Here is a 10610-nt window from a genome sequence, read left to right on the forward strand (position 1 = left end):
TTTCCCTGTGGGGACAGATGGCAAACACCCCAGAATGGTATAACAACCCCAAAAAGCATCGATGCATGGAGATGTGTTGGAAAACACCCCCCGCATCCATCGCTTTACTGCCCACCTCTTCTGTGCCGGTTGCAGGAGCTCCGATGACCGTCCTGCCAAAATCCCACACTTTACCTCCTAGTGGGTCAGCTGGAGGCTGGTGTGTTCCCCGGGTGGATGCACCCGCCTTTCTCTTTAACCAGGCAAGGATGCATGTCGGCGACCAGGGCGCTAGGTGGTTCTACAATATGATGACCTCCTTTATTCTTGGGCCTCAATAACGGGACCACGAGTAGCCCAGCAGATCCCCGGACCTCCCAAAATTTCAGCATCCCTCCCGTCTCCTTCCTCAGACCTCCCACGGCAGCAGTGTCGGCTGGGCGGCGCGGCTGGTCCATGCCTACCGTCCTGACTGTCTGTAGCTCCCCACGTGCCCCCTTTTCTGCAACCTTTCGACCTCTCCAGGCCTGCGGTCTCTTGCCATCGTCTCAGTCCCCTGCTGAATGGCCGGCTCCTGTCCCGGGGCCATTATTTCCGGGAAGGACAAAGGGATGCTACCTCCCACCGAGTTTCTTCAGTGAAGAAACTCCTGGTGCCTTCCTCGCCGCTGTCTTTGTGCTAAAATGGAAACCTCCCTCCCCATCAGCCGAACCGGCCACACCGGCAGCCCAGCTGAGTCGGGATCGGTGCCCTTGGCTCCGGGTGGGAATCGCGTCTCTGCTGTTTTACCTGTTCAGCCTCCGGCTTCGAGTGCCACCTGCCTCGAGGTGCCGTGTCCCGGACCGGTGCCGCCGAACCGGTCGCCGTGACACCCCGCCAGGAACTCCCGGAGCGTCTCCGCGGTTACCGGCTGTTCTGGGCTCTGGAAGTTTCCATGCACATCATCCTTCCGGAGGCAATCGCCGCCGGCTTCCTCCCTTGTCATTTCTTCCTCTTTCTAACTATTAGTCACTCCTCTGGAGCTGCGCAAGCCCTTCCTCCGTCCTTCCCTCCAGCCGCAGCCGAGACCCAAAGGAGGCTTGCCACTGCTTTGCTTCAACCGCTTCCCCCCTGGCTGCTTCCTCTTTGGATCCGTGGGTTAGAAGGGTTCATCCCGTCCAACTCCCCGCACAAATGCAGGATGCGCTATTTCTACCCCATTGCACGCAGAGCAATGTCCAGCTCGACAACCTCCACTGAAGGAGATTGCAACTTCCCTGCTGGCCTGCTGTACTGACGGTAAGGACATCTAGGGGTATTTTTTCCCCCTGGGTTTTAAATCGACATCGGTGTTGGTGCAATTTAACCACCCTCTGCAGCAAGGGAGGGTAGTTGTTCTCTCTTTTTGCTGCATGGCAGCCTTTAGATACCTGAAAGCTGCTCTCATCTCTCCCCTTATGCCAAATTACCTGGAAACAACCTGGAGAAGAGACCTCACAGCGCTTCTCACGCTGACTGAGATGTTCGTTAGTCTGTGCTCCTGCCCATATGGCCCATCATTGCTAAGAGAGCTTCATTTTTTTTTTCAGAAAAACAGGGCTGACTCCTTTGTGTAAGAGGAGCAGCATCCAAAGAGGCAGCTACGATATGCTTCTCTGCAGGAGCTTCCAGCATGATCCCCCAGGTCCCAAGTGAGCTCGACTGTCTCTTCCTCCCTGTGCCAGGTGAGTTTGCCCTCTCCGCTCTGTCTGGGAAGGAGGCCTTTGGAGGACTGCTTGGTGGACTGTCTGCAGGCAAAGTCAGAGAGACAGCAGGTCACAGATGGGTTGGAGTTGCTGATGTTAACCAAAGCCAGTCCGGGGAGTGGAAAGGGCCTGTGAAGTGGGAGAGGAAGAATCCTGTTCCTGATTAACCCTGTTCCCTTCTCTTTTCTCTGGGGCTAAGTACAGTCAAAAAGCCTTAAGCTGAATCGATTCAGTCTCCGCAGGTCAGTCTAAGCTGCATAGATTGAGCCGATAAGCAAGTGAACAGACATTCACTTTTGATGCCTGCAGTGGCCCAGGCCAGAAGCCGGGGGGTGCTAGAGAATGCCTTCCTGCTTGGCTGAAGCATCAGCTTCTGCCAAGGCTAGCCCACCCACCCTGCAAGGGAGGGGTTTGCAAGGGAGCTACAAAGCATCCTGGGATGCTGGGGGAATGTGAGTTAACTTGAATCTGGAGAGGATCTGGGACAGAAGTTCAACAAACTGATTTACCCAAGCTCATAGATTCATAGATTCATAGATGCTAGGGTCGGAAGGGACCTCAATAGATCATCGAGTCCGACCCCCTGCATAGGCAGGAAAGAGTATCTGCTCTCTGCTAGCTTGTGGCCATTATTTCTTGTAACCCCCGGGGGCGCCTTGGTGAATAAATACTCACCAATTCCCTTCTGTGCCCCCGTGATGAACTTATAGGCAGCCACAAGGTCGCCTCTCAACCTTCTCTTGCGGAGGCTGAATAGATCCAGTTTCTCTAGTCTCTCCTCGTAGGGCTTGGTCTGTAGGCCCTTAACCATACGAGTGGCCCTTCTCTGGACCCTCTCCAGGTTATCCGCATCCTTCTTGAAGTGTGGCGCCCAGAATTGCACGCAGTACTCCAACTGCGGTCTGACCAGTGCCCGATAGAGGGGAAGTATCACCTCCTTGGACCTATTCGTCATGCATCTGCTGATGCACGATAAAGTGCCATTGGCTTTTTTGATGGCTTCGTCACACTGCCGACTCATGTTCATCTTGGAGTCCACTAGGACTTCAAGATCCCTTTCCACTTCCGTGCCACCCAGCAGGTCATTCCCTAGGCTGTAGGTGTGCTGGACATATTTCCTCCCTAGGTGCAGCACTTTGCATTTCTCCTTGTTGAACTGCATTCTGTTGTTTTCTGCCCACTTGTCCAACCTGTCCAGGTCTGCTTGCAGCTGTTCCCTGCCCTCTGGCGTGTCCACTTCTCCCCATAGCTTTGTGTCATCTGCAAACTTGGACAGAGTACACTTCACTCCCTCGTCCAAGTCGCTGATGAAGACATTGAAGAATATCGGTCCAAGGACCGAGCCCTGTGGGACCCCACTGCCCACACCCTTCCAGGTCGATACCAACCCATCCACCACCACTCTCTGGGCTTGACCCTCTAGCCAATTTGCCATCCAGTCAAATCTGACACTACATCCATCCAGGTTTATCTTAAACCAGTTTTGGCCATTTTGGAAGGAGTTTACGTGCACTGAACTTCTGTTGCATTGCAGATTTGAACTGGTTTCTGACCACTTATACCTGTTTAGGTGCAATTTTTGTCCCTAGCCTGAAAGTCTATTTGTGGATGGACTTCAGGCACAAGCAAGCCCGTTTTGATCTGCAGTACTCCAGAAGAGGTGTCACATGCAGCGTAGGAGAATTGCTACCACTTGACATGGGATGCTCTGTTACAGCAAGGGCGGGCAGTGGAAAAACATTTGAATTCATGAAGCAAGTCACGGGTACTTTGAAGGTGCTATGATAATGAAGACAGTGGCTGACAGACAGGGCCAGCGCCCTTCAGCAGCACACACTTAAATTTGCTTTTCAAGTCCTCCCAGCACACTACTTTTTCACAGCCGCCCTGACAAAACACTCTGTGCTTCCTTAGACTGTAAATCTCAGGCCTCTCCATGGATGTCAGCAGGGTCACTCCAGATTTAACCCATGCAACCAAAGCAGAATAACACAGGCCCTAATTCCTGCCCTTAAAGAGCTTATGATCTAAAGTCGGATGCAGTTCAATTCCCCGACCCCCTGGTGCCACGCCAAATAAACCCATTGCAATAAACTGACCGTGCTCCCTCTGCAACCCTGTTGGCATTGTGTGTGCCAGTCCTGACCCATGGGGACTATGACAGGACGTCTCTAAAAAAGCATCAAGCTGAGGGTCCTTCACACATGATTTGGTTTCAGTCAGTTAGTCCCATATGAGCTGCTGGGACTATTTTGCAAGGTTAGGCCTATTTCTACCAATCCATGCTCCAGAAGAGATATTTCTAGGTTTTTTGAGGCTGATTTTACCCCATATGCTCCCATGTGAGCATTTCTCCATTACAATAATGGAGGGTCAGAGGGAAGATACCACATCAAGTATTTCTCCAGAGAGTAGTACCCAGACACTGGGAGGCCTCTCCAATTTCTTTGTTTAGGAAATCAAGTAACAAAACCCCCCTTGCTCACAGCACTTGCTCTCATCAGGTCACTTCCAAGTTAATATTCAGCATCTCAGAGGTTTGAACCAAGCTGGGGAAAAACAGAGCTGTTTCTGGCTGCACATCAAAAAAAGGTTTTGTAAGAAAGTCCTTCCAACCAGTAAAAATTAAACCACGATTTCAGCAAGCCAGCCATAGGCCAACCCCTCCATAGCTAGAATGGAAGTGGGTCTTCCAGAGGAAGGCTGCTTGTGCCCACACAGCTTTGCAAAGCTGTATGTTTGCAGAAAGATGAGCTCAATATGGGCTTGATGCTCTGGTTCGTACAATGAATACTATATCCATGATATAGGGAATATAGTATCATGATATATTATTCCTGTACTCGCACACAAAAGCCTGTCCATCCACATTTCCCATTCAAATCAACTGCACTTGGACTTCAGTGATGGACAACTGGGCAAAAAGATGTTCCCCACGAGTTACATTGAGAAGATGGAGGGGGGCGTTGAATAGCAGCCTTCAACTCCTGCTGGGGGGCTGCAAAGAGGATGGAGCTGGGCTGTTCTCAGTGATGAGAGACGACAGGACAAGGAGCAATGGGCTCAAGTTGCAGCAAAGGAAGTGCAGGTTAGATATTAGGAAAAACTTTCTCACGGTGGGGCAGTAAAGCACCGGAACAGGTTACCCAGAGAGAGGGTGGAGTCTCCATCCTTGGAGGTTTTGAAGGCAGCATTAACTTCACCTCGCTGCATAAATAATTGGGATGAACTGCACGAGGAACTAAGCAGAGCTAAGAGAGACCGGATTTATATCCTCTGACTTTCGAGCAGGGCCTGGGCGGCAGAATCAGCCTGGCAACGCTGCTATAATGGCTGGTCTACAGATGACAAGTAAGTCTATCTTGCCTCTCCTTTCACACAAGGCTCAACAGAGGGTGGTGGATGCATGAGGAAGCAATACCAGCTCCACACATCAGCTCCCTTTCTCCCCTCTCTGCGTTAAGCAACCAGTGACAAATGTTTTTTGCCTGGTTGTCCAGCCACCCACACCCATCCTGCATATAGAAGGTTGTAGATCAAGGTGTCAGTGTGCTTTACTCATGTCACTAAGCTACAATTAGTTTGGCCTGCAACGTATAAGGAGTGGACCACCTCCAACTCCAGCACGAGACACAGATGACACCCTGACTGCTTGAGCGGGTGCTGATGGTGCTTAGGTCACCCGTCCACAATCAGCATGATAGTCACTGGTGGTAACAGGCCAGGCCATGAGCTCAACCAGGTGGGTGGAGCTGTCCTCCCTTGAGGTTGTCCCACCACGAGGAATACCCTCTGCCCAACGCTGCTCTTGCTACTGCACAGGCTCTATGGCGTGTTTGTACAGCTGTCTCCTGAGACCCTGTGTTTTTCAAAACTGTTCTCCCTAGCAGCTGCGTCCCTTCTTCTCTCCAAATCCCACCTGGGCTCACATCTCTCCCCTAAGAGCTCAGGGTTAAGATGAGCTTTAGGCGGGAGAAAATCCCAGCTCAGCTAAGGCTGTAATATGAAGCAAAAGTAATGTTTTCCAGGGAGCCAGGAAGATGGTGGACAGCTAAAGCATCTCTTCTGATCCTTTACTGGGGTCTTGGTCTCTCCAGCTTCCCCTTCACTTGTCTTCCCTTCCTGTCTCAGCCTTGACCTTGCTTCTAATGAAGACAACAATGATTTTGAGGACTCAGTCTCATAAAGTTGTCAGTTCCTCCTTAAAAGCTACTGGCTGTCCTCAATCGGCAGAGAGAACCAACTTGCAGAAGCTTCTCCTTCAATGACAAACTTCTTAGGACCTCCTGTCCTTGTAGGGAACCAGTGAAGATGCAGCGATGTGACCAGGGACATGCAGAGGGTCTGTGACAGAGGCAGGAAGCAAGCTCCAGCCTCCCAACTCCCTGACAACTGGTCTTAATGCCAAAAGCCTCCTTCTGCTCATGTCTTCACTGGCATTTTATTTATCTCCCCTGAAGAGACAGCTCCCACCATGATACGAACTGCTGGCCCCAATCCCATTACTAGAGAGATGGGTGGTTTCAGGCCTGTTCCCACTGCTGCCTTTCCTCCCCTCCGCTTGCTACATTTTCCACCTGGAGGACATGAAACAAGATGGTTGCCAAATCCAGGTGCCGATAGCGTCTGACGACCCAGGAAGTGGAAGTGAAGGGTCAGGTGACCCACAGTCCACTATATAAGCCCAAGCCTTAGACCAGAAAGGGACAGTCTGGCCAAAGGAGCCACTAGGGACAGAGCCATCCTGAGACATTGCTGTGCCTGGAGACGGGCAGTGTCATTTTGGAGCTCTTCATCTTAGTCCCCAGAGGATCGGATTGTGGCTGAAGGGGAGGCGGAGACCACCGAAAGGGGTGCCTGTGGACACCCAAAACCCAAAGCTCAGCCAAGCAGGCAGAGTATAAGGACTGAATATGATTTGGGACCTCTAGTTTACAACGAGGTGCATATCACGAGTTTTGGAGATCACAAAGTTAAGCCAGGAGCCAGCAGCCCTGAATAGTGGGTCCTGAACTTAAAGGCTCAACCAAGCAAAATTGGGCCAGGGCCAGGGAGCTCTGGACCAGACAAAGACCCATTTCTGTAAAGCGTGCCTAGCTCCTACTGAGTTGACATCAAGACGTGGCAAGCAAGAAGACTAAACGGGAGTAGACGGAGGGCACAGACAATGGAAAGTTCATTGTGACACCCATGGGGTGCCTACACCTGCCCACACAAAGGCTGTACTAGATGTCAGCCACCCTACGGTGAAGAAGACCCATTTCCTTTGCTGGTGTAGATGCAGCCTCAGGTCAAGCAACGGACACTCGGTGTGGAAGGTCCCACATCAGTCATACCCAAGTAGTGATGCTGGTGCCAACACCTAAGGCACTTTGGGGGAGCTGGGCAAAACCTTACTCCTCCAGGCTCTGCATGACTGCTCCTCTGAAGGCAGAGATTGCATAGGAACCAGTCCTGCTGCAGCGGTTTCATGGGATCGGGCCACAGGCAATATTCCCCCGTCTGGTTTAACATCAGAGCTGTCTCCTCTGCCCCCCAGAGCTCATTTTCCACTCAATCGCTCCTCATCAAAGCTGTAAATGTTACTGTGTCACTGCGAGGCCAGGCTTCTGCCCATGAAACATTAACTCTGCTCACCCGAGCGGCTCAGAAGCAGCATTCCCTGGTACCAGAGGTGCTCATGAACCCTGAAGATAAAAGAGTTATGGGGCTGGTCCCAGCCCTGGGCTCTATGTCATGACACCCCTTTCACCCCCATGTCTCCTATACATCCCTTCAGGGGACCCAGAGACTCATCATGGGCAAGCAGTGGCTGCAGGGGGGCAGGCAGGATGCAAAGCTGTGTCTCGTACTCATGGCTCTCTGGGGAAGGAGCTAGACAGGTGCTGGAGCTGCTGGGTGCTCTCAACTATGGTAGGCTGCAGTGAGGAAACAGGGCACTCAGCACCATCGGGACTAGGCTCTCAATTGATAAGAAACACAGGAACGTGTTTGGGGAACGAGGCAGTGTCCATGCATCAGGCCTTGGTGTGGAAGCCTCAGTGACGTGGGGATTTTTCATTCGCTGATGAGAAGATTGAGCAGATCTGGTTTCCTCCACCCATTCTCCTCAATCTTGCTTCCTCCCATGGCCTAGTAATCCCAACATTGCCCTCCATGAAGGGCAACTCATGGGACACATGTTGAACCCCACATCTTTGCTTGAGCCCAATGGTTCTCATTCACGTTCCTCTTGAAGGTGCCACATGGTGTAAGATGTGCGCACATGATCACAGGATAAACTCCGAGATTTCAAACAGGAACTCACGTGTTAAAGCTGTTCTGACCGATTGTGGTCTTCCTGAGTTCATTGCAACAGAAGAATTGCTCTAGTACTTTTCTGTAGTCAAAAAGCAAGTGAAAACGAAGAGCTGGCATTTCCCAAGGGATACGTTGAGTCTGGCAAGAGGTGCCTTGACTCTACAAAGGCTGAGAACCACTGCTTTAGTGTCTTTCATCACGTGTCCCTCATCTCTGTGATGCCTGTCCAGATCACAGCTCTTTGAGGAAGGAAGCTTGTTTTAATGGCCACTACACTGCCTTGTACATACTCGGAGCTACAAAACTACAGTCCTTATTATTATCACACTGGGGTCTCATTTGTGGCCTTGAAAAGTGGTGGTGAAAGATGGGAAGCCCTGAAGATCTCAAAGTTCAACCGCGGGTAATTTGGTTTTAATAAGTCAACAGGTTTTTACTGGCATTCACCAAACTCCTCCTACCGGCATCAGAGGGCCAGTCACCTTGGTCTGGGACAGAAGTTGCATGAATTGTTGCATCAGTCAGTTAAGTCTGATACTACGTTCAACCAGGTTTATCCCAAACTGGTTTTGGTCATTTTGAAACTGGTTTATGTGCACTGAACTCATGTTCAGTTAGAGGTTTAAACCAGTTTCTGATCGCTTAAACCAGTTTATGTGTAATGTCTTGTCCCTAGCCCTTCTGTCCAGCCTGGCTTGGCCCTTGCTGCAGGTTCATCTCAGCGGCAGGCTTGGTAAGCTGTTTACAGGTGTCTGGAGAGATGGAAAGCTCGTGGGATTTCATTTAGCCTGAGTGGTCTTTGATGCTGCAGCTTCTCCAGCCGAACCGTGGAGTTGCTTTCAATTAATCATTGAAAAAGACCCAGAAAGAGAAGCAGGGGGAGAACTTCCATCTCCAACTATAAAGCTTTGCCCTGTCTGGATAAAACTCCTCTTTACTAACACTGGCACCATCTTCACCCCTGGGAATCACCCCTGCAGGTGATGGGGGGCCAGCCTGTTGAAAGAGAGACATTAACGTCCAGGGAAGGTCTCTTCTGATAGTCCTGATGCACAGAGCGATGGTGGGGAAGGAGACAGCTCAGTGGGTGATCACTGAACATGGGGGTTTCACCTCTGTGCAGCCAGTTTGAAACCAGTCCCAGTGATCAGGGGTCAAACTCTATGGCAATTTAGCAGCTTCCAACAGACAGCAAGTGCCCAGCACGCGATGATGCTAAGTGGACATCTCAGCAGGGAGGCCCAAGAGTGAGCTGTCCCCGGGGGCTGAACTTGCCTTTCCCTCTCCACCATCGGGGCCGTGATAAGTTGCTATGGAAAACTCTTGCAGTGCTTGCATCTCTTCTCTGTTAAAACCAGCCGCCTCTGTCCCCAAAGGTGGTGGCTCTCCCTTTCCCCTGGCTGTTGCTGCTGTTGTTTCTCTGTTGTAAACATGACTTTTGGAAGAGATGTAAAACCTCTAGTTATTGTGGTGAGGAAGGAACCTTTTCAAGGAGAAGATTATCCCACCAGCACCTCTGCCTGGGGTCTGGGCACCATCCCCTGGAGGATGAGACATTAACTGCTGTGGGAGGTAGGATCCAGGCTAATCAGTCCATTGGCCTGACCTGGCATTCAAATGCCTGTTGCTGAACCAGCCTCTTCATGTCCATCTGGACCTACCGTATATAATGACCTCCCCTGGGAAGCTCCATGGGTGGGGGGGGTCTATTGATACCTCTTGGTTTAAAGGCAGTGAGGCCATGTCAACATTAAGCTTATCTTCTGAAGGATGCCTACAGCTCATAGTCTTAACATCTTAGAAAATGAGTGTTGGAAGGGAGCTCAGGAGGTCACATCTAGTCCAACCCCCTGCTCAGAGCAGGACCAGCCCCAACTACATCATCCCAGCCAGGGCTTTGTCTACCCGGGTCTTCAAAACCTCCAAGGACAGAGACTCTTCCACCTCTCTGGGGAGCCTGGTCCAGTGCTTCCCCCCTCCTAGTGAGAGTTTTTCCTAATATCCAACCTCAACTTCCCTTGCTGCAATTAGAGCCCATTGCTCCTTGTCCTGTCATCTATCACCACTGAGACCAGCCCAGCTCCATCCTCTTTGCCCCCCCTGGCAGGGAGGTGAAGGCTGATATTCAATCCCCCTTGGTCTTCTCTTCTCCAGACTAAATCAGCCCAGTCCCCTCAGCCTCTCCTCACCAGTCCTGTCCCCCAGCCCACAACCATTTTCGTTGCCCTCCGCTGCCCTCTCTCCAATGCATCCACAGCCTTTCTGTAGTGGGGGTCCCACAGCTGGACACAGGACTCCAGATGTGGCCTCCCCAGTGCTAAGTAGAGGGGAAGAATCACTGTCCTCGACCGGCAAGGCAACACTCCTGCCAATGCAGCCCAGGATGCTGGTGGCCTTCTTGGCTACAAGGGCATGCTGCTGGCTCCTAGACAGCTTAATTTATGTATGTACCCTCCACCCATATTGTCCACTGTAACCCCCAGGTCCTTTTCTGCTGTGAAAAACAGTACATAAATTAAGTTTGTTTATGTTACATGGTGTGTGCGTGTGTGTGTGTGTGTGTGTGCGCGCGCACATGTGTGCACGGGTCACAGGTCCCACAGAGGG

At 51.4% G+C, this 10610-nt stretch overlaps 1 protein-coding gene and 1 long non-coding RNA gene across 2 annotated transcripts in view; one reads left to right on the forward strand and one right to left on the reverse strand.

Moving 5' to 3' along the window:
* The window catches only part of LOC102377311 (aquaporin-7-like), a 33006-nt gene that overhangs the window by 17758 nt on the left and 4638 nt on the right, over positions 1-10610 (reverse strand). The window lies entirely within an intron of this gene.
* LOC112548616 overlaps positions 69-10610 on the forward strand; it is an 11923-nt gene continuing 1381 nt past the window's right edge. Inside the window, exons 1-2 of the long non-coding RNA XR_003092282.1 lie at positions 69-1257; positions 1548-1682. This is a non-coding gene — a long non-coding RNA (uncharacterized LOC112548616). The remainder of the gene's footprint in view (positions 1258-1547; positions 1683-10610) is intronic.

Source organism: Alligator sinensis, unplaced genomic scaffold (genome assembly GCF_000455745.1).
Source record: "Alligator sinensis unplaced genomic scaffold, ASM45574v1 scaffold1225_1, whole genome shotgun sequence".
Taxonomy (NCBI): Eukaryota; Metazoa; Chordata; order Crocodylia; family Alligatoridae; genus Alligator; species Alligator sinensis.